Here is a 24,910-nt window from a genome sequence, read left to right on the forward strand (position 1 = left end):
AGAGACAAGTTATTTTTTTTTTAAATGCTGTAACTCTGCGATCAATCTTTCTGCAGCTCCACTGCACCTCTTCTTTACCTTTTGTACGAGAAATAAAGCTAATATCCCCACCACACTTCGGACACTTTCTACAACTGGCTATAAAACCGTGAGCGTACAACAGTTACTACACCTTCGTGTTACATAAGGACAAGGGCACTGTAGCGAACTTATTCCGCAGGCCATAGCTGAAAACACAATGGAGTCAAATCGCATTTTCCGCTCAAATGAAGCCAAGATCATCTGTTTTGGTATTTCTCATTGGCTACTTACAAGAACACTAAATGCAACATTAATATGTATGGTTGTCTTATAAGGTGATTAGAGACAAACAAACTCAGGTCAGAAAATGGAAAGGTAATATCTCTGAAAATAAATATGCTTCAAAAAATTTTTCTTTGGGTTAGGCCGAAATAACCCCCCCCTCTAACGTAAACCACCCCCATTCGATGTTGTCCGCTGCGAAATTTCTGCACAAAACACAAACAAATATTAATGGAACTTACTTAAGTATCTGTTTATCGCTGCCAGTACTGTTACAAGTTGAGAGACATCAGTCTTACATAGACCTTGGGCTAGGCTAAATGTCAGTTTGACAACATAACCAGTGTTCCAGTTTTCACATTCGTTGGCTTTGCCTAGGTCTCAGGCTACGCTGCAGGCCAGTCTCTCAGCACATCCAGTTTTTCTGGTTTCACAGCCGGCCGGAGTGGCCGAGCGGTTAAAGGCGCTACAGTCTGGAACCGCACGACCGCTACGGTCGCAGGTTCGAATCCTGCCTCGGGCATGGATGTGTGTGATGTCCTTAGGTTAGTTAGGTTTAAGTAGTTCTAAGTTCTAGGGGACTGATGACCACAGCAGTTAAGTCCCATAGTGTTCAGAGCCATTTGAACCATTTAGTTTCACATTCGTTGACTTTGCCAAATGACAACCAGTCTGTGGCCTTTCGAGCTAACCTAGGTCTCAGGTTACGATACAGGTCAGACAGTCATCACAACCGGTTTTCCTGCTTTCACATTCATTGACTTCGCCAAATCACAACCAGACTGTCGCCTTCCAATCTAAACATGGCCTCGTGCTACTTTACAGGTCAGTCTGTAAACACAACCAGCTTTTCTGGCTTCACATTAGTTGGCATCGCCAACTCACAACCAAACCGTTGCCCTACAACCAAACCTATGCTTCAGGCTACGCTACAGGCCAGTCTGTCAACATAGCCAGATTTTTTGGTTGTGCATTTGTTGGCTTCGCCAACTCGCAATCAGATTGGGGCATTCACACCTAATCTAGACATCGCTAAACTACAGATCACAACAAAAACACCAATATGCTGTAACAGCAAAAACTGAAGAAAGGGTCATCTACACAGCGCGTGTAAGTCATCTCTCATGGCAACCAAAATTCGCTATTGTAAAGTGTAAAGTGTACCACTCAAACCTCCCTGATTTCGACCCAGGAGAGAAAAACCACAGTAGATATGACAGTGAAAAATGCACCACATTGTAGAGCATATCAAAGAATTTATATTCCCGCATCAGAACTGCCAAGTATCGTCGCCAGAGTGCAGCGTGGTCGCATGAAGTGAAAATGGCGACTCGCACAGCAGCGCGCGCAAACAGTAGTGTGGTTTGCAGAAACAAAAACGCCGATTATTGTGCGAAGAAATTATCGTCGTGTGTATGAATGCGATCCACCTGATGTGAAAACAATTAAGGAATGAAACTTCCTGGCAGATTAAAACTGTGTGCCCGACCGAGACTCGAACTCGGGACCTTTGCCTTTCGCGGGCAAGTGCTCTACCAACTGAGCTACCGAACCACGACTCGGTCCCGAGTTCGAGTCTCGGTCGGGCACACAGTTTTAATCTGCCAGGAAGTTTCATATCAGCGCACACTCCGCTGCAGAGTGAAAATCTCATTCTGGAATTAAGGAATGGTATAGGAAGTTTCTGGCAACAGGAAGTGTTTTGAAACATTCAGAAGACATAGCGGAGTACATCAGAAGCCCACGTAAGTCTTTCGTCAAGCATCTAGGCAACTTGATGTACCTCAATCAACTTTGCATCGTGTAGTTCACCAGCGTCTTCGTATGTGCGCTTAAAAAGTGCAATTTCTGCAACATCTGACATCGAATGACAAACCACGCCGTCAACAATTTGCTGCGGATATGCTGCAGCGTATTGATATAGATGCCAGCTTCCCAGAAAGAAGTTTATTCTCAGATGAAGCAACCTTTCATCTGTCAGGAAGGGATAATAGGCATAATGTTCGGATTTGGGGTTCTCAAAATCCGCACGTTGTAATTGAACATGTTCGTGATAGCCCTAAACTAAACGTCTGGTGCTGGCTAATCCAAGACAGGATTGATGGACCATTCTTCTTTGTGGATCAAACAGTGGATGGGTCAGTGTATCTGGACATGTTGGAGCAGATACAAGACTTGCAACTCAACATCATTTTTCAACAAGATGGAGCTCCGCCGCATTGGTCAACGGCTGTTCGCAAGTTCCTGGATAGGAAATTGCCCAATCGTTGAATCGGACGCGGAGGACCAATTGCCTGGCCACCACGTACACACGACATTACACCGCTTGATTTCTTCATGTGCGGATTCGTGAAGGACCACGTGTATGCGACCAAAGCGGACGATATTCATACAGTGCGACACCGTATCACTAATGAGATTGCAACAATAACGGATGAAATGTTGCAAAGAACTTGGCAAGAAATTGAATATAGACTCGATATTCTTTGTGCTACAAATGGTTCACATGTAGAGGTGTATTGATGATAAATAAATAAATTCTTTGAGATGCTCTACAATGTGGTGCATTTTTCATTGTCGTATCTACTGTGTTTTTTTTCCTGGGTCTTTGAAATCAGGGAGGTTTGAGTGGGACTTCCTGTATTTACTTCCGATCAGAATATCACAAAACAAAAATATTCATAATTTATACATATCTAGTTGTAACTTTAGCATAAAAAACGCCAACCTGCCTAATACATCGACAACAGATACACCAAAATGCAGCCGAACTAAAAAATTAATAAAGGGCCATCCTTAAAACGTGAATTATTTATAGCAGTCCCTCACCAACACAACATTCCACGTTCCACAATGAATTATTAATAACATTTCACCATAGAAAGTGCGATATACATGAATAATAGAAATTACAATATAATGTAATTGCAGAAACTGAAGAATGGGCTGTCTGCACAACGTATGTAATTCGTCTCTTATCGGAACAGAAATTCGCCACTGTATACAAATTACTTGCAATCGGACAGTCATAAAACAAGTTTTCATAATTTAGACAGATCGTGTAATAACTGCTTCAACATAAAAAAGGCCAAACTGCCTACATATGTCGATAATAGAAACGCCAAAATGCAGCATAAGTAGAAAATTAATAAAGGGCCGTCCATAAAACGCAAATAATCCATAGCTGTCACCAACTCAACATTCCACATTTAAGAAAAAAATCATTAGTAATATTTAGCCACACAAATTGCTAGATAAATCAATAACAGAAACGTCAATGCACTCAACAGAAAAAATCTCGGAAAGAGTCACCTAAGAAATAACAATATTCTTATCTTTATTTACTTCGTAAACATATTTGTGTAAAAATAACGCGAGTCATTTGTCTTTTCTCGTTTTCTGGCTAATTCGTCATTAGCTCTACAAACGTTTGTCTCCAACTGGCTGCCACCATGATACAAGTATTAGCATTTACGCTATACCGCCGACAAGACCAGCTTGTGGACGTCCCATACTAAAGTTAAGCCAAGTTAGCTGGTATTTTGTTTTACTCACAGCAATTTAACCTGTGTTATTAAATCCCAACCTAATCGCAACCTCGGAAATCGCGATATACTACGGAAAACACCCAAATATTTGTGATAATCGAGATTATAAAAGCCTGTTACGTCCCAGCCTAAGCACCAATACGGAAATAGTGACATATTCGGAAAAAAACCTTAAAAAGATTGAGCGATTCTCATTGGCTACTTTATAGGCGAGAGTGTTGTACCTAGAGGACAGGGTACCTCGGAAAGCAACGCTTTTCTTATTTTTTTATTTTTTTGGTGTGCACTTCAGTCGAGTAATTGATTTTAGAATCACATGAAGGAATGCGCACTAGAGACCGCCTTAAGCAGTTTCTATCATTTTGCACAGTTTTTGTTGTTGCTAAAAAGTGGTTGTGTTTTTTGCAGTCTTTCTAAATAATTATAGTGCCACACATTTAAATGGTGTTTGATACGTCCAGAAATTTGAAATATGTTGTTAATTCTTCAAGTACAGAATTTTATGATGAGTAAGTTACAATATACAGGATTGTATCAAAAAGAATCATCCGATTTAAAAGAAAATCGCGACTTTTATGTTTATTGAGATATGTGCAAGAACAATGTACTGTTGGAAAGAGCAAACTCAAGAGTTTTACATGGTTCCCCCTAGATAGCAGCAGTGTGCGCCCTCTTCAGATCTAGTAAAAATGGTGTCGGGACAACAGAACCGTTTTGTGTTCTACGTTTTGTGCAGTGCGGGTCATAATTACTGCTGAGCGTGACTTTCGTACTAGTTTTTGTGTGGATCCTCCTACAGCACAGAGAGACGATAGAATGAACAATAGCGAGAAACAGGTTGTTTATGTAAAGGCAAATCGCCGGGCCGTCCCCGCGTGTCTGACACAGACGTCGAACGCATCCGCCGTAGTTTCACAACGATTCCGCAGAAATCCGTTGGCCGTGCAGCTCGACAGCTCAACATGCCACCATGTCCGCCTGGCGTGTGTTGCGTCGACGTTTCCACATGAAACTATACAAAATTCAGCTGCTGCAAGCTCTTCGTGAAGGTGACAAACGCCAACGTATGGAGTTCTGTAATTTCGTTCTTGGAATGATGGAGGATGACAGTTTTCTTCCACGCTTGGTGTTTACTGATGAGGCAACATTCCATTTAAACGGAAAGGTGAACCGTCATTATGTGACAATATGGGGTACGGAGCAACCACATGAAGTTGTACAAAATGAGATGGACTCTCCAAGATTTAACGTGTTTTGTGCCGTTTCACGCGAAAAGGTGTATGGTTAATTTTTCTTTGCCGAGAACACTGTTGCAGGAAGCATACACCTCGATATGCTTGAGAACTTTCTTTTCCCACAATTTGAGACTGACTCGAACGACAGGATAGGGCACCACCACACTGACATTTGGAAGCGCGGGAATTCTTAAATCAAAGGATTACTGAACGATGGATCGGTCGCACTGGATCAAACGATTCAGCCTTAGATTACTGGCCTCCAAGGTCACCGGACCTGACTATAATTCTTGCGTAGGTTTATAAAAACAGTTTATGTGCCTGAATGAACTGAGACATCAGATAACAGCAGCTGTGGAAGCTGTAGCTCTAGACATGCTGGCTGCAGTGTGTGAACAATTTGAATACCGCTTTGACATACGCCGTGCGCCTCAAGGGGGGCATATTGAACACCTATGAAACGGTGTGAAAAATCTTTTTGAGTTTCCCGTCTATCGGAAAACAAAATTCCTTTTATGTGTTTATTGGTTCCAGAAATATAGATGTGCGAAATCGAATGATTCTTTCCGATACATCCTTTATTTTTAGAACCACTATATTTATAAACATGTGGACAGTTAAGCAATACTTCGTTAGGCATGCCTCATCTTGTGCTTTCTTCTTCTTCTTGCGTTACGGCCTCTGTAGGACCACGGGTAGCCCCTTCGTGGACTGCATTTTCCTCTTCTTCTCCTAGAACCTCTTCATTCTTTCTCTTCTCCTCTCCCGCTCTTCTTCCGAGATCTTCAGTTTCCGTTTCTCCTGGCGGCTCCACTGGTGACATTCTAATCTTTTCCTGTATTCTTCTCTGTCATTGATCGCCGGCATATTTGTCGGTGTATATTTGTTCCTCCAATTTTCCTTTCCTTCGACCTTGATCCCCAATTCCAACCAGTCCTTCCGAAGTTCAACAATCCACTTGGTTCCTGTCTTTCCCCTTGTCCTCCATGTTGTTTCCCACACTGTCTTCGTCATTCTGTCCATACTCATTCTAACTACATGCCCAGAAAACCTTGCACTTTTGAGTCTGATTTCCCTGGATATTGTTCTCTTGTTCCGGTACAATTCTTCCCTAGGTCTTTGCATCCACCTCTCTCCACCTGTTTTGGGACCTAGTATTTTTCTCAGTATTTTCCTCTCTTCTTTCTCTAGTTGCTCTGCCCCATTTCTTCTTAGTGTCATCGTCTCAGCAGCATATAATACTGCATTCCTCACTGTTGCCTTGTAGTGGCTTATCTTTGCCTCTGTGGATATATTCTTTTTATTGTATATATCTCTCGTCATGCAGAAGGCTCACCTCATCTTCTTTATCCTCTCTGTTATTCCCTCCTTGCTCCTGTTTCTTCCTGTTATAAATTCTCCTAGGTATTTAAATTTGTCCACCATTTGCACAGTGCCTTCCGGTGTTTCCCAGTTTGCAGTGGTGTTTAATGTCTTTGTCTTGTGATAGGCGATCCTCAGTCCCACCTTTCTGGCTACCTTACTTAAGTTGTCGAGTTGTGTCTTTGCGTCTTCTTCCGTCTCACTTACTATTGCTGTCATCTGCAAAGGCTACGCAGTCCACTTGAGCCCTGTTGTCCTTTTTGTCCCCCACATGGGTCTTTGGTATTCCAATTTCCTCGTTTATTGCTCTCCACTGCCTGATCACTTCGTCCAGTGCTATATTGAACAACAATGGTGACAATCCATCTCCCTGTTTAACACCAGTCTTGATCTCAAATTCTTCTGACAGTGCTCCTCAGAATCTCACCCTTGCTTTCGTGTCTGTCAGAATTTCTTTTATGAGTGCTTGTATAGTTCCATCAAGTCCTCTGTTCTTCAGGATCCTAACAAGAGTCTGTCTGTCGATGGAGTCATATGCCTTTGTGAAGTCCACGAAGGCTATTACTGCCTTTTTGTTTTTTAAGGCTCTATGTTCTATCAGTTGCTTCAGGATAAATGTCTGTTCTACACAACCTCTTTCCTCCCTGAATCCCGCTTGGCAGTCGCCACCTGTACTTTCTACCTGTTATTCTACTCTCTTGAGCAATAGTTTTGACAGCACCTTGTATCCGACCTCTAGTAGCGATATTCCTCTGTAGTTGTTTGCGTCTCTCTTGTCCCCCTTCTTGTGTATTGGTACTACAATTGCATTCTTCCATCCTTCTGGCAACTTCTTTGTTCTCCAGATCTGGTGAATTATGTTGGTCATGTTGTCTATTGCTTTGTTGCCTCCCCACTTTATCATCTCGGCTGCTATACCATCTTCTCCAGTTGCCTTATTATTCTTCAGATCGCTTATGGCATGTGCGACTTCATCCCTGGTTTGAGGGCGTGGCTCTCTCTCTTCTGTGTCAGTCCCCAGTTCCAGCTCTTCTTCAGATGGTTCACAGTACAGCAGGTCGTGAAAGTGCTGTGCAAAAATCCGACAGTTCTCCTTCGCATTGACAGCCAGCTCCCCTTTCTTATCTCTTATAAACAGTTCTTTACCCTTGTATCCAATCAGACTCTTTTTGAATTTCCCGAAAAAGTGTCTGCTGTTGTTTTTCCTGAAGTTGGTCTCAATCTCGTCCAGTTCCTGCTTCATCTTCTGTCTTCTGGTCCATCTTATTGTTCGGGCCGCTTCCTTTCTTGCTCCTAAGAAAACTTCCAATTTTTCCGGGTCCTTCTTGCTGCTCCAGTCTCTCCAGGCTTTCCTGCGAGTCCCTACCGCTTCCTCACTTTCCTTGTTCCACCACCAGTGCTTCCGTTTCTTTTCTTCCTTTCTCCATAGTTCAGCCTGTTTCGCCATATTTCGCTTCATGTCGTCCCATTCATTGAATGATTCGATTCCTTCCTCATATCTGGATCGATTGTGTCTTTATTGGTCTCTGTCTACCTTTATGTTTTCTGTTCTTCTGTTCGTCTGTGGCAGTCTGTCCCTGTTTGGAATCCAAAGGCACTTGACTTCTGTAAGGTAGTGATCCGATTCTATCCTTGTGTTCTTCCTGACCTTTGTGTTCATGATCTCTTTAGCATTTGTCCAGCTGATTGCTATGTGGTCAATTTGGAATTCCCGAAGGCGGGTGCATGGGTTTGCCCATGTCTTTTTCTTACACGGGTTGGCCCTGAAGTGTGTCGTCATCAATCTCATTTTGTGTTCTCGACACAGTTCAGTTAGCCTTTCTCCATTTTTGTTTGTCCGCTGGTGTGCAGGGTACTCGCCCACTACTCCTTTATGTTGCTTCTCTCTTTCAATCTGTGCATTATAAGCCCCTACTAGTATCTTTACATGTCTATGTGGTATGTTTTTCAGTGTATCATCTAGCTCTTCCCAGAAACTATCAGCAACTTTCTTGTCTTTCCTGTTCTTGTTATTTGTAGGTGCATGTCCATTTATTATTGTATACTTTTTGTCCCCTGCTTGAAAAGTCAGTGTTGATATCCTTTCTGACCTGCTCTTCATTACAGTTATGCCATCCTCGTATCTCTTACTATGAACCCAGTACCAAAGCATCTAGGTGCATGTCTTTCCTTTCCCACTTTAACTCCTGGTTTCCCCTTCAGTATTATGAAGCTTTCTGACTCCACTGTGTCTTCGTCAGTGTATATTGTTTCTTGCATCGCTAATATTCCAATGCTTCTCTCTTTCATCTCATCTATTACCTGTTTAAGCTTACCAGTCTTAATCATTGTCAGTACATTTATGGTTCCAATTCTGAAAGTCTTTTTAGTTTTAATCTTCTTTGAGGTTCTTGGGATCTCCGACTCTTTCCTTATGCACTTTTTGGCAGGTTCCCCAGAATCCGAATGCATGCTTGCGTCGACCTTGGTCAACGTGGGATTGTCCCCCTGGGGTAATCTCGATTCCATAGTGCGATCCATTCCATGAGCTAAAAATTTTTTTGTTGGGACGGCTCATGTCCGTTCACCATGTGGCTACAGAAGTGGCAGTTGTAAAAGTTTCTTTCCTCGATTTCTGGAAAAGCTTGCGTTTGCGGACCCCATACCTGATGATGAAAAATGCTCTATTTACAATTATCTATGGATCCCTCCTGTTGTGTACATAGTTCCGCGTAGTCAGCGCGTACACAACTTTCCCACTAGAGCGCATCCGCTAAGCACAACAGTGCAGGCGCAGCGCTCGTCCGTCTCCGCACTACGAGATGGCGCTGCCATAGAGACGGACGAAATTCCGTTTCCGCCGATCCGCGTATTAATATGTAATGCAGCCAATGAGATTGCTGCTAACGTAGAACCTTTTCTCCTCGCAGATCACACTTGCGCAGTGATACATGAATGCGCGAGGTATTATAACGAGTATACAGACCTCCGATTAATCAGTCTGCATTTGTCTGCACCAGTCTGTGCCAGTCTGCATTAGTCTTCATTAGTCTGCATTTGTCTGTACCAGTCTATAGTCAAGTTTCAGTCTGCGCCTAATAAGATTATCATATTCCTGTACATAGGCATGAAGAGAAATGTATAGACACTTGGTGAAGTATCAGAGATACGTGAGAATAAGATTAACATACCAAGACCAAAGGAACTTCAGATTGTCAATTGTAAACAGCATCCAGAATCAAGTTACATAATATCTATGATTTTTATTATTTTAATAAATGTGTGTGAAAATTAATCAAGTTCTGTTAAAAGTTGGTCACCGTCAATCTGCTATGCTAAGCGTGCAAGTGGCATTTCTATCGTCTGACCTAACGGCAGAAGATAAACACGCCACGGTAAGACCACGAGACATATTGCTGACGCTCATCTACTTCGCTAGAGCGACAAGTCAAATAATCTGATGGTGTGTGTCTGAAGGTCTTAGTACGCACACCACACCTCCAATTTTGAGTCGATTGATCGTCGTAACCATCAGGGGCGATTTTCTCAAAATCGCGGGGGTGTTGACCCAAAATATCTTAGAGTCTTTCGTTTTAGGTTGTACACAACCGACCTGCCAAATTTGAGCCGAATCGGTTGGCCGTGTTTGAGGCCTTCCCCTTGTCAGTATGGTGCAGACGTGTGAAGCAAGCAGCCAACTGTTCCAAGAAGAAGTACTCGTGTTTTCTATGGTCAACTGCGCGAGTTTGAAAGGGCCTTCCGTGTAGCGGGGTGGTACTTTCGGAGAATTGCCATACAAGTAGGATTTGCTGCGTCAGTTGTGCAACGATGCTAGTTATCAGCGTTCGCGTGAGCATTCTCACACCCATAGACGAGGTGATGGATGTCCACGCAGCACAGACGTCCGCTAGGATCGTCGTATTGTAAGGGTAGCAGTGGCAGATCTTACAGCTACTACAGCACTATAGAAATAATGTCGTGTGACGAGGGCCTCTCGTCGGGTAGACCGTTCGCCTGGTGCAAGTCTTTCGATTTGACGCCACTTCGGCGACTTGCGCGTCGATGGGAATGAAATGATGATGATTAGGACAACACAACACCCAGTCCCTGAGCGGAGTAAATCTCCGACCCAGCCGGGAATCGAACCCGGGCACTTAGGATTGACTTTCTGTCGCGCTGACCACTCAGCTACCGGGCCACAGCACAGACAAGAGGCCATTGTGAGCCCAGACGTGTCAATACCAACTGTTGCGAACCGGTTATTAGCAGTGAGACTGCGGGCATGCACACCTCCTGCCCTTCTTCCACTCAACGATGTGCGCGGCTCGACTGGTGCCTTCAGAGTATCACTTGGAAGGTGGAATGGCGCGCCATGGTCTCTAGCGATGAAAGCAGATTCTGCCTTGATGAAATTGACGGTCGGTTGCGCATACGACGTAGACTTGGTGGGGGTTGTGTTGCAGAGTGCATTCGTCCAAGACACATTAGATCATAAGAATGAAGTGACGCAAATGCTTTTCCTTCGAATTTCGAAGCTAAAGCTTCGGAATTTATGAATAAAATGTGAAGCAAGAGCTTTTGCTTGTGGGAACGAAAAGAACAATGAAAGCTTTTGCTTTCCCCTTGAGCTCTTGCTTCGGTATTAGATGAACTGTAAGAAAAAAGAGAAGCTCTGACTTCATTCTGGAAGCAATTGCTAGTAAAACTTGAAGGCTGGTCAGTAGCAGGCCCACGTTTGTAGAGTGCAGATATGGCTCAAATAGCAGCACGTTTACGCCGCGAAAAATGCTACAGACCACGTCGATGTCCACCTGGAGAGCGTTATAAAACTCCGTATCGTTTCAACGAAGAAAATGTTAAGTGGGTTGCAAAGCATTTTCTGACAGAGACAGGGGAAAGAAGAGGTGGAGCACTATTGTATGTAGCTGATCCAGGATTCCAGTCTGGAATATCAGAAGAAATGGGAATTCATTAAACTACAGTGAGTAAAACAGTGAGTAGTGTTTCTAAAAAGATAATGAAAAAAGCTGATTTGTGTATCAAGTTTCCGTCATCAACACATGATATTACTGTGACTAAAAATGAGTGGCTACAAAAGTGTAAATTTCCAAGTCCTGTTGGTGTAATTAACTGTACACATGTGCGAATTCCAAAACCTGTGCAATTTGGCGACGAATATATCAACAGAAAGGGTTTTGCTAGTATAAATGTGCAAGTTATATGCAATGTGAAGGAACAGTTCACTAGTGTTGAAGCTAGTTGGCACGGGTCAGCACATGTCAATCGAATATGGAGAAATTCAAGTGTCTGGAAAGTGCTGAGTGAATGTAATGACACTGTTCTTTTGGGTGATGAAGGGTATGGCCTAGAGCCCTGGCTGATGACTCCCTTTCGTAATCCAACTGAGGACAGTCACAAGTCATTCAATAACCTTTTAAAAAAAGAAAGAGTTCTGATAGAGCGTTGCTTTGGTCAGCTGAAGAGGCGGTTTCCTGTTTTGCAGTATACGTGTAGAGTTGTCTTACCAAATGTTCCAACAATAAAAGCTTGCCGCTTTATACTGCATCATGTTGCGAAACATCTACAAGATGAAGATTTTGAAGACACGGCACAGGATTTACATGAAGATGGTGATAATGAGGAGGAGGAGCCTTTAACTGAAGCGGATATTCTTCGGAGAGACGTCAAAGAAGACAAGGAATTGCAGCTCTAATACAAAATGCAGGCTTTTGAATTTTTTATTTATGAAAAGATACAAAATTACTGATCGCCTACAACAAAAAGGATAACACAGTCTACATAACGGTATATACATTAAAATTATTCTCATTTTCCTCCTGTTGCAAATTGTTTACATTATTCATCTTTATATTAAGAAAGTTCATTAACATAGCTTCTTGTTTCATTTACTGTCGAGTGAGCTTCAGTTGCTCCAGCAGCACCAGCCTATGTAATTCTGTGGTACTGAGCATTTTCGTCTCGTCTGTTTCTGGCAACGCTCCTTTCTTCAAGGGTGGTGGCCTGGCATATGGACTTGCTCTAGACGAAGAGGATGGTGGGCCAGCACGAGGTGTAACATCTGTTCCTAGAAACACATATGTATGCCAAAATGTATACAACGGTAGAACTTAACGCGTGTTTGCATTTTTATGAAGATTTATTTTACAAAGATAACAGCGGAAACTTTCCTTCGCAAAGGGTTACGAAATGTTGGCGGCCCATGTTAACTCTAGCCATGGCACTTGATGAAACTGAATAGGAAACATGGCTCTTACATATCATATTACTGCTAGTACCACTCATAATAGTAATAGTAGTAGTAGTATTTACGATACAGTAATAAGAACATTTCACTACTCTCGCGAAAAACAAATTTCCGCTAGTATCTTTATAAGTAGCAATAATTAATTTTGTTTGACTAGCAAAAACTAGTACTGAATCTTACCAGATGACTTCGAGTGCTCTACTGGCGATAGTGTAGATATGGACGGTGGAACCCCTGGTATCACTGCCCCTGAAAGTTAACGATTTGAAAAAAAAACTCATTTTAACATTTACTGACTGTGTGTAATTTTTTTAACCGAATGAAACTAAATAAATATTAACATCACACGAACTTATAATTTATCTTACCTGGTGTCTGGTTCATTGTAGGATTCCCATCTCCTTGTAGCAAGCTGTAAAACGTTTTCTCCCAGACATTTAAAACAATCGGTTTATTTCCCGTTCTGTTGTTATCCGTTTTCCTTTTTAGTCTCATTTTCATCTTACTAACTTTCTTTAGCAATGGTTGCCTTTCAATTTTAATGCCGATATTAGTTTCAAATGAATGTATAACATTTAGGATTGCTTCTTCTTTCTTTCTTTTTGCTTCTGGAAGTTGTGACTTCTCTAATAACTCCGGATGATTTTCTAAAGCCGTGACTAAAAACAACATTGTTCTTTCTGCACATACCGAGCTTTCATCTGAATCGGACGAGGACATCTTCAGTCGATAAGTGACAATACTCAACTGAAAATAAATGAAGCAAAACGCAGTCGCACGGCAAAGGAAACAGTGATTAAGCCTGCTCTTGCACAAATTACGAATACATAGAAAGAAGGATCCTTTATTGTATGATTATATGATAGCGGAACAAATACTGGTAGCAGTTACTTCTGTAAAATATCTGGGAGTATGCGTGCGGAACGATTTGAAGAGGAATGATCATATAAAATTAATTGTTGGTAAGGCGGGTACCAGGTTGAGCTTCATTGGGAGAGTCCTTAGAAAATGTAGTCCATCAACAAAGGAAGTGGCTTACAAAACACTCGTTCGACCTATACTAGAGTGTTGCTCATCAGTGTGGGATCCGTACCAGATCGGGTTGACGGATGAGATAGAGAAGATCCAAAGAAGAGCGGCGCATTTCGCCACGGGGTTATTTGGTAAGCGTGATAGCGTTACGGAGATGTTTACCAAACTCAAGTGACAGACTCTGCAAGAGAGGCGCTCTGCATCGCGGTGTAGCATGCTGTCCAGGTTTCGAGAGAGTGCGTTTCTGGATGAGGTATCGAATAGATTGATTCCCCCTACTTATACCTCTCGAGGAAATCACGAATGTAAAATTAGAGAGATTCGAGCGCACACGGAGGCTTTCCGGCAGTCGTTCTTCCCGCGAACCATACGCACTGGAACAGAAAAGGAAGGTAATGACAGTGGCACGTAAAGTGCCCTCCGCCACACACCGTTGGGTGGCTTGCGGAGTATAAATGTAGATGTAGATGTAGAACAATGGTTCGCTGACAATGCGTACCAAGCAGGCGGCTAGGAGCTTTTGCTACTGTGTTAGAAGTAAAAGGTAGAGAGGAAAAGCAAAAGGTTATTCTTACAATCAGAAGCTAATGCTTCTGCTTTTACCTTTTGCTTCCAAGTGAATGCTCTTACTTCTACCTTTTGCTCCAAGCTTGTGCTTCAGTTTTATTCATATGGCCCATTGGCTCCACGCCAGACCTTATGTTGTACGGTGCGATAAGCTACAACTCTCGTTCACCTTTGGTGTTTCTAGAGCAGACGCAAACCAGCGCTCATTACACTCAGGGTGTTGTTAGGTCCGTTGTTATGCCGTTCTTGCAACCGGAAGGTGGTACTTTGTTCCAATAGGATAATGCTCGCCCCCACACTGCACGTGAACCTCAGCGTGTTCTACGAGACATACAGCAACTTCCCTGGCCAGCACGATCTGCGGACTTGTCTCTAATCGAGCACGTGTGGGATACGATTGGACGAGAAGGGCATTGTGGGACTCGTCGAACAACAACTCTAATGGAACTACGTGAACAGGTCGAGCAGGCGTGGCATAATGTACCCCACAACAGTATTCGCCATCTTTACTACCGACTGGGTGCCAGAGAGCGTCTCCGTTGCCGCCGGTGGGGGCTACATCACGTACTAACATTGCTCATAAAACTACCGGCTACTACTGAAATAGTCATACCCCGATAATGTTACCCCTGTGAAATGGCTATTATTTTTCTGACCGTAACTGAGTGTAATGGAAAGGTGTCGGACTAATTTGTTTCCCTAAACATTTCTATTGATATAACTGGAATCGAACCAAGGCTCTATTAGCAATCTAGTAAATTGTAATTCTGTAAAAAGATACTGCTGCCAGCCTAATTAGGCAAAGATGTACCCAGTACTATCATGGTTCATAAAGAAAGTTAAATATTGGGGTTGATTTGTACTTGATCTGATAAGATACAAGACAGTAGCTCAATTTTGCAAGGAATGTACCAGTCAATTGCCTTGTACTACACAGGAGAAGTATTAATCTGTTTAGGCAATGTTGTGTACATAGTTCCGCGTAGTCAGTGCGTACACAACTTTCCCACTAGAGCGCGCCCTGCTAAGCACAACAGCGCAGGCGCAGCGTTCATCTGTCTCCGCATTACAAGATGGCGCTGCCATAGAGACGGACCAAATTCTGCTTATGCCGATCCGCATATTAATATGTAACGCAGCCAATGAGATTGCTGCTTACGTAGAACCTTTTCTCCTCACGGATCACACTCGTGCAGTGATACATGAACGCACGAGGTATTATAATGAGTGTACAGACCTCCAATTAGTCAGTCTGCATTTGTCTGCATTAGTCTGTACCAGTCTGCATTAGTCTGTACCATTCTGTACGCGTTCTACATTTGTCTGTACCAGTCTATAGTCAAGTTTCAGTCTGCACCTAATAAGATTACCGTATTCCTGTACATAGCCAAGGAGATAAATGTATAGACACTTTTGTCAAGTATCAGAGATATATGTGAGAATAAGATTAACGTACCAATACCAAAGGAACTTCAGATTGTCAATTGTAAGTAGCATCCAGGACCAAGTTAAGTAATTTTTATGCTTGTTGTGATTTTAATAAATGTGTGTGAAAATTAATGAAGTTCTGTTTAAAGTTGATCACCATCAGTCTGCTACTCTAAGCGTGCAAGTGGCATTTCTATCGTCTGACCTAACGGCAGAAGATAAACACGCCACAATAAGACCACGAGACATATTGCTGACACTTGCCTACTTCATTAGAGCGACAAGTCAAATAATCTGATGGTGTGTGTACTGAAGGTCTTACAGTACGCCACCACAGGCAACAACTGGCTCTCAACAACACGTACTATCTGTACATTACAAGAGGAAGATAACAATAATTATAGGTAAATGGTTACTAATGGTGGAGCACTGCTGACATGGACAAGAGGTTCTTTTGTCAGTTTAATTATAAGAAATTACTACTGTTGAAACAGTTATGAAGTATTTATATCTTTTGTACTGATTATTATTTGCATTCTCAAGAAATATTCACTACCATACATTATTTAGCTCAAATACTATATACAGCCCCTGGATCTAGTACAGTTTGAATAATTGTAGCCAGATGCTTACTCTTGATTGTTGTTATTGTATTACGACATTTAAATTTGGCTCAACATTTAACATGGGGACCAAGACACTAATTTGCCGGTAGATACAAATCGTGGTTGAACACTTCAGTCACAACACAACTTGGCAAAAACTGTTAACTACATAACACATGAAACTGTTAACTGAATACTGTTATTTCGATAAAAAGAATTTTTGAAATGAATACTTTAACTGCCCATTTATGAAAACTACGTGTTGTGTTTCAAAACTTATGCTCACTAAATAATTATTTAATTTACAGTTCCACAAAGTTTATTAACTTTTGTTAAAAATGATAATTGGTTTTCAGTTCAGTAAAACAGGCTACTCGGATTCATCGTTAGTACCTGGGATAAGAGCCTGTCTAGGTGAAAGACTAAGGATAAAATACGACCGCTCTACATAACGTTTACAGAACACAAAATGATTATTGAGAACGAAACTTCATAATTGGTCCATGCACTTATACTGTTCTCAACTGATAGTTTGAGATGAAGGTGGTGGCAGCGTCGATATCCTGTGCTATTCAAAAAAGGGTGGCAAAAGTATCCACGGCTGTTCCCGGGTAAAAAGCTCTGAAATTTCTCTTCTTAGCGTCGGAGTTTCGTAGTACAGAGCTAACCACAGTATGCCATGAATAAGCCGCATTACTTCTGTATCCGAGGCTATACAGGGTGTTTCAAAATGAACATCCCGGTTTTAAGGCGTTGTCGCGTTTATTACGTTCAGCTTACAATTGTAAATTATACACCAACTGAAAGAGCAACTCAAACAGTTTTGTTTGTATACCTGTGCGCAATGGGAAGAGTATGGAATGACCGAGCCAGACTGAAAAACGTGTTGAACGAGTGCGAGTCTTTCACGCTTAGCTCCAAGAAATATCCCCGCGGAAAGTTTATGCGCCTTTCTTTATCGGTGAATCAACTATGACTGATGTTTCTTATCTTGATGTGCTATAGCTATGGTCCGTGCCTCAGTTGAAAGAAGCTGAACAACACATTTTTATTTGGGAGCAAGATGGTGCGCCGCCTCACTGGCATAACTCAGTACGCGACTGGTTAAACGACGTTGTATCCGACCGGTGGATTGGGCGCAAGAGGCCGGTTGGCACAGCATTTTATGCACGACCTCCACGTTCACACACGATCTGACGCGATCCTGTGTATGTGCCCCCGATTCCAGCTGATCTATCCGACTTTAGGAACAGTGTTGATGCAACAGTTACTCCTGACACATTGATCAAGGTTTCGGAACAACTCGCCTATCGTCTCGATGGGTGATCGGTGTTCACACTGAATAATTGTAAGAAAAATTGTTTGTGTTTCTCTTTCATTTGGTGTATTATTTATAATTGTACGGGGAATGTAATATGTGCTACAAAGCCTATAAGCCAGTATATACACCCTGTATGATATAATCTTGAAGTTCTACCCGCTTCTTTCAATTAACAAGATGCGCACCCATTGCTTGCTAGCCACAGACTGACTTTCACCACAAACGAGCTTTGCAGTTTGACCGCCAGGTACACCTCTTCTATTCCCTCCTAACCAGTTCCGTTGCGGAGGGACTTCCCTCCAAGTTCTACATTATTCAAAACCTACTTTCCCTGTGCATGAACCAGTATTATAATTACAGTATTAACTTTTACATTCACTTACAGCACAATACTTTTGAAAATACGTTCCTAGACTAGGGGTAATGCAGGAGTAGGTTTAATAATGAATAGGAAAATAGGAATGCGGGTAAGCTACTACAAACAGCATAGTGAACGCATTATTGTGGCCAAGATAGATACGAAGCCCACGCCTACTACAGTAGTACAAGTTTATATGCCAACTAGCTCTGCAGATGACAAAGAAATTGAAGAAATGTATGATGAAATAAAAGAAATTATTCAGATTGTGAAGGGAGACGAAAATTTAATAGTCATGGGTGACTGGAATTCGAGTGTAGGAAAAGGGAGAGAAGGAAACATAGTAGGTGAATATGGATTGGGGGACAGAAATGAAAGAGGAAGCCGCCTGGTCGAATTTTGCACAGAGCACAACATAATCATAACTAACACTTGGTTTAAGAATCATGAAAGAAGGTTGTATACATGGAAGAACCCTGGAGATACTAAAAGGTATCAGATAGATTGTATAATGGTAAGACAGAGATTTAGGAACCAGGTTTTAAATTGTAAGACATTTCCAGGGGCAGACGTGGACTCTGACCACAATCTATTGGTTATGACCTGTAGATTAAAACTGAAGAAACTGCAAAAAGGTGGGAATTTAAGGAGATGGGACCTGGATAAACTAAAAGAACCAGAGGTTGTACAGAGATTCAGGGAGAGCATAAGGGAGCAATTGACAGGAATGGGGGAAATAAATACAGTAGAAGAAGAATGGGTAGCTTTGAGGGATGAAGTAGTGAAGGCAGCAGAGGATCAAGTAGGTAAAAAGACGAGGGCTAGTAGAAATCCTTGGGTAACAGAAGAAATATTGAATTTAATTGATGAAAGGAGAAAATATAAAAATGCAGTAAGTGAAACAGGCAAAAAGGAATACAAACGTCTCAAAAATGAGATCGACAGGAAGTGCAAAATGGCTAAGCAGGGATGGCTAGAGGACAAATGTAAGGATGTAGAGGCCTATCTCACTAGGGGTAAGATAGATACCGCCTACAGGAAAATTAAAGAGACCTTTGGAGATAAGAGAACGACTTGTATGAATATCAAGAGCTCAGATGGAAACCCAGTTCTAAGCAAAGAAGGGAAAGCAGAAAGGTGGAAGGAGTATATAGAGGGTCTATACAAGGGCGATGTACTTGAGGACAATATTATGGAAATGGAAGAGGATGTAGATGAAGATGAAATGGGAGATATGATACTGCGTGAAGAGTTTGACAGAGCACTGAAAGACCTGAGTCGAAACAAGGCCCCCGGAGTAGACAATATTCCATTGGAACTACTGACGGCCGTGGGAGAGCCAGTCCTGACAAAACTCTACCATCTGGTGAGCAAGATGTATGAAACAGGCGAAATACCCTCAGACTTCAAGAAGAATATAATAATTCCAATCCCAAAGAAAGCAGGTGTTGACAGATGTGAAAATTACCGAACTATCAGCTTAATAAGTCACAGCTGCAAAATACTAACACGAATTCTTTACAGACGAATGGAAAAACTAGTAGAAGCCAACCTCGGGGGAGATCAGTTTGGATTCCGTAGAAACACTGGAACACGTGACGCAATACTGACCTTACGACTTATCTTAGAAGAAAGATTAAGGAAAGGCAAACCTACGTTTCTAGCATTTGTAGACTTAGAGAAAGCTTTTGACAATGTTGACTGGAATACTCTCTTTCAAATTCTAAAGGTGGCAGGGGTAAAATACAGGGAGCGAAAGGCTATTTACAATTTGTACAGAAACCAGATGGCAGTTATAAGAGTCGAGGGACATGAAAGGGAAGCAGTGGTTGGGAAGGGAGTAAGACAGGGTTGTAGCCTCTCCCCGATGTTGTTCAATCTGTATATTGAGCAAGCAGTAAAGGAAACAAAAGAAAAATTCGGAGTAGGTATTAAAATTCATGGAGAAGAAATAAAAACTTTGAGGTTCGCCGATGACATTGTAATTCTGTCAGAGACAGCAAAGGACTTGGAAGAGCAGTTGAATGGAATGGACAGTGTCTTGAAAGGAGGATATAAGATGAACATCAACAAAAGCAAAACAAGGATAATGGAATGTAGTCTAATTAAGTCGGGTGATGCTGAGGGAATTAGATTAGGAAATGAGGCACTTAAAGTAGTAAAGGAGTTTTGCTATTCGGGGAGCAAAATAACTGATGATGGTCGAAGTAGAGAGGATATAAAATGTAGGCTGGCAATGGCAAGGAAAGCATTTCTGAAGAAGAGAAATTTGTTAACATCCAGTATAGATTTAAGTGTCAGGAAGTCATTTCTGAAAGTATTCGTATGGAGTGTAGCCATGTATGGAAGTGAAACATGGACGATAAATAGTTTGGACAAGAAGAGAATAGAAGCTTTCGAAATGTGGTGCTACAGAAGAATGCTGAAGATTAGATGGGTAGATCACATAACTAATGAGGAAGTATTGAATAGGATTGGGGAGAAGAGAAGTTTGTGGCACAACTTGACCAGAAGAAGGGATCGGTTGGTAGGACATGTTCTGAGGCATCAAGGGATCACCAATTTAGTATTGGAGGGCAGCGTGGAGGGTAAAAATCGTAGAGGGAGACCAAGAGATGAATACACTAAGCAAATTCAGAAGGATGTAGGTTGCAGTAGGTACTGGGAGATGAAAAAGCTTGCACAGGATAGAGTAGCATGGAGAGCTGCATCAAACCAGTCTCAGGACTGAAGACCACAACAACAACAGACTAATTACAATTCCATGAATTATCATAAATAAAGAATAAAAAATTTACATCAATGTTACATCAAAGATCATGGTTATGCAGAAGTTACATTAAGTAAACACAGACAAAGGAGTCAGGTAAGACCATTACAGACAGTGTCGATAATAGTGTTACAGGGTGTTTCAGCACAGATCGATGTCTGGTACCTCAGAACTGCTTGTGCTATTGATCTGCAAATGTAATCATTTCATGTACTCCTATGCACTGTGGCAAACATAAATCTTGAGTGAACTGTAAATCTCTAAAAGGGCGTACTAATTTCCTCCAGCAGTATATGTAACTGTGTTTCTCCCGGTGTAGATGGTCTCAAAGTTTTCATTAATACATGTATACACTAGGGATGTGCAATGTTGCCAAATCACCGACGTTGCTTTCGAATTCTAAACGTCTAAACGGCGATGCTGGTAATTATCGACCCCAAAAGATTGATGTTGAATGACGAGTTTATAGAATGGCATGAAAAGCAACATCGAAATACATTTAATACACCTATTGATCAATAGATACAGCAGTAGTTAACACTGCATATGTCATAACGTTTTGTCTATAGGGTGCAAAAATAACATTTTAAAAGAAATTTCACCTTAAAATGTCTATTGTGTTGTTGGTAGAGAGGATGTGCAGCTCTTGAGAACAGTCTTTCAGAAGTTGTTGCTGTACATCTGAAATATTTAAGTGCAATTTTTGTTGCTTGGTATGTACTTCCAGTTTGCATATTATTCTTATCTTCTGCTATTATGAGAGGTGTCTCAAAACTGTTGAATCAAACTGGAACATGTGGTAGTGGGTCCGATTATACTGAGACATGGTAACAGTCGTCGTAAATGCGTATTTATTGTATCATGGACATACACAGCGTACACTGCATAACAACAACATAGCTATAGTAACTGTTCAAAGCGACAACCGCCAGTTTCAATACATGTACTGCAAAGGCACATGCAGTTCTGCACGCTCTCCAAAGAACCCGCATGTCGGTTGTGCGCTGGAAGAGGCAGCGAATGATAAAACAGCTTACACCCATGACCACCAGACATAGGCTTACTATATACAACTTAGCTCATAACACGAGGGTCATGTGACGACCGCACCATTGCACCGGCCCATTAATCTATGCCGCACACACCACTGTCCTTAATGTCAGTTGTCTGTTGCATCAGACAACTTGTGACGCGTTCATGGTGAAGTGTGTCTCTTTGCACAGTGCATGACGCGCAGTCAAAGATGGAACGTTGCTCGTCTTGATAGTTGGCAGACGTGCATTTAGTGTGCGGTGCGGCAGGATGTAGAGCCCCTAAAGCAGTACGAACGTACAGAGAATACTTTCCCAACAGGCGTCATCCTAACTGAAAGAAGTTTGTCTCCGTGGATACCAACTTACGAGAGACGGTGCCGTTCACGCCACTAATAGCCACCTACGGTTCCCACCAAAGGTATGTAGGAACACCAGAATTTGAGGAGATGGTGTTGAATCGTTTGGCTGATCACCAAGCAATAAGCACCCATCAACTTACCCGTGAAACGCACACATCGACGGATACATTGTGGAGAATACTGGTGCAAAGAATCGTAAAGAATATGTGCAAACTCTGGGACCAAGGGATTCTGAGTCTTCCGTTCACTTCTGTCAATAGATTTTCCACAATAGTGCCGTCATACCTAACTTCATACAGTTTGTATTGTTCACAGGTGAGGCCTCATTCATCCGCGATGGTGTTTTCAACATCAGCAACAGCCACGTCTGGAGTGAGGTTAATCCCCACGCCACTCACATCGGTGCCAACAGAACTATTGTCTGTCAAGGTATGGGCCGGCATTGTCCAAGATCACGGTTTGACTGGTTCACGTTACCTGGTTACTTTATTTAGCGTATGGCTTACACGGATCAAACAATAACATAAAATCAAGTAGAGATATCTAAGTCAGCGCTAATGTGATGATGATGTACAGTTACAAAACAAACTATTATGTACACATGATGATGACAATGAGGTTCCATACACACATTTATAAACTATATACACATTCAGAATTTATTATGATATCTGACAATTAGAACTATATCTTAATATCGACGCCATTGATCCAGTCGAGCGCCGTGTCTGCAGCTTAGAAGAAATCGGCTGGGTCTCCAGGATATGATCTTAGTGGGCAGGTGGTTGTAATGTGTCGGACAGTCTGGCGAGGTTCACCCCAGTCACAGGACGATGATTCTGCAAACCCCATTTGTAAAGTGCATCCTGACACACACCATGTGAAGTTCTTATTCTATCAAGCGTCTTCCATATGTGGTGAGGTAGTTCCATTCCTGGCAGGATCTCAGTAGAGTCGATGGTGGTGGTGGTGGTGGTGGTGGTGGGGGGGGGGGGGCAAGGACTTGCGTAGTGGACTCCCAGTAGTCCCTCCATTTTTCATTTGTATTGAAATTTTCTGCTAGTAGTTGTTCTGCAGTAAGGAGTGGAGGAGACCTAGATTTAATTCTTTTCAGAGGTCTTCGTGGACAGGTAGGCTGTGATTTGCTAATATTTTTTTTGGCATTCTCTAAAGAGATGTTCTTGTCTGCGAATGTGTTGGGGTGGGGGCAATATGACACAGGACAGGAAGCCAAGGAACTGGAGTACTTCTTAAGCTACCACTGATTATTCTCGCGGTTTCATACAGCTTGATGTCGACTTTCTTTGTGTGGCAACTATTTAGCCAAGCCGGGGAGCAGTCTTCAGCAACGGAATACACCAGGCTAAGAGCTGAAGTTCTAAGCGTGGATGTGATTGCACCCCAGGTCGTGCCGCATAACTTGTGGATTATGCTGTTGCTAGTATTAACTTTGGCTGCAGTGTTCTCCAAGTGCCTTTTATACGACAGCGTTCTATCCAGTGTGATGCCCAGATATTTCGGGTCTGGATTGTAGCGTAGGAGGTGGTTGTTAAAATATACTACTGGCTGCTTATTTGCTTGTCCATTGTTGGGGTGGAAACTGGATACTTCAGTTTTATTCATGTTAGGAGTAAGTCTCCAGTCATCGGAGTATTTGCCCACCACGGAGAGGTCCTCTGCGAGTATTTTGCTGGCCTCTTCTATTGTTTTACTGCAGGCAGCTAGTGCTAGGTCGTCAGGATAACCGTATTCCTTGGATCTTGTTTGAGGCAGTCAGAGATATATACACTCCTGGAAATTGAAATAAGAACACCGTGAATTCATTGTCCCAGGAAAGGGAAACTTTATTGACACATTCCTGGGTTCAGATACATCACATGATCACACTGACAGACCCACAGGCACATAGACACAGGCAACAGAGCATGCACAATGTCGGCACTAGTACAGTGTATATCCACCTTTCGCAGCAATGCAGGCTGCTATTCTCCCATGGAGACGATCGTAGAGATGCTGGATGTAGTCCTGTGGAACGACTTGCCATGCCATTTCCACCTGGCGCCTCAGTTGGACCAGCGTTCGTGCTGGACGTGCAGACCGCGTGAGACGACGCTTCATCCAGTCCCAAACATGCTCAATGGGGGACAGATCCGGAGATCTTGCTGGCCAGGGTAGTTGACTTACACCTTCTAGAGCACGTTGGGTGGCACGGGATACATGCGGACGTGCATTGTCCTGTTGGAACAGCAAGTTCCCTTGCCGGTCTAGGAATGGTAGAACGATGGGTTCGATGACGGTTTGGATGTACCGTGCACTATTCAGTGTCCCCTCGACGATCACCAGTGGTGTACGGCCAGTGTAGGAGATCGCTCCCCACACCATGATGCCGGGTGTTGGCCCTGTGTGCCTCGGTCGTATGCAGTCCTGATTGTGGCGCTCACCTGCACGGCGCCAAACACGCATACGACCATCATTGGCACCAAGGCAGAAGCGACTCTCATCGCTGAAGACGACACGTCTCCATTCGTCCCTCCATTCACGCCTGTCGCGACACCACTGGAGGCGGGCTGCACGATGTTGGGGCGTGAGCGGAAGACGGCCTAACGGTGTGCGGGACCGCAGCCCAGCTTCATGGAGACGGTTGCGAATGGTCCTCGCCTATACCCCAGGAGCAACAGTGTCCCTAATTTGCTGGGAAGTGGCGGTGCGGTCCCCTACGGCACTGTGTAGGATCCTACAGTCTT

General features: G+C 42.7%; 1 non-coding gene across 1 annotated transcript; it reads right to left on the minus strand.

The window, feature by feature from the left end:
- Nucleotides 1-1,782: 1,782 nt before the first annotated feature.
- Trnas-cga (transfer RNA serine (anticodon CGA)) lies at nucleotides 1,783-1,857 on the minus strand. The gene has a single exon. It is a non-coding gene; the product is annotated as a tRNA-Ser (tRNA).
- Between the last annotated feature and the right edge of the window lie 23,053 nt (nucleotides 1,858-24,910).

This window comes from Schistocerca serialis, chromosome 5 (genome assembly GCF_023864345.2).
Source record: "Schistocerca serialis cubense isolate TAMUIC-IGC-003099 chromosome 5, iqSchSeri2.2, whole genome shotgun sequence".
Taxonomy (NCBI): Eukaryota; Metazoa; Arthropoda; class Insecta; order Orthoptera; family Acrididae; genus Schistocerca; species Schistocerca serialis.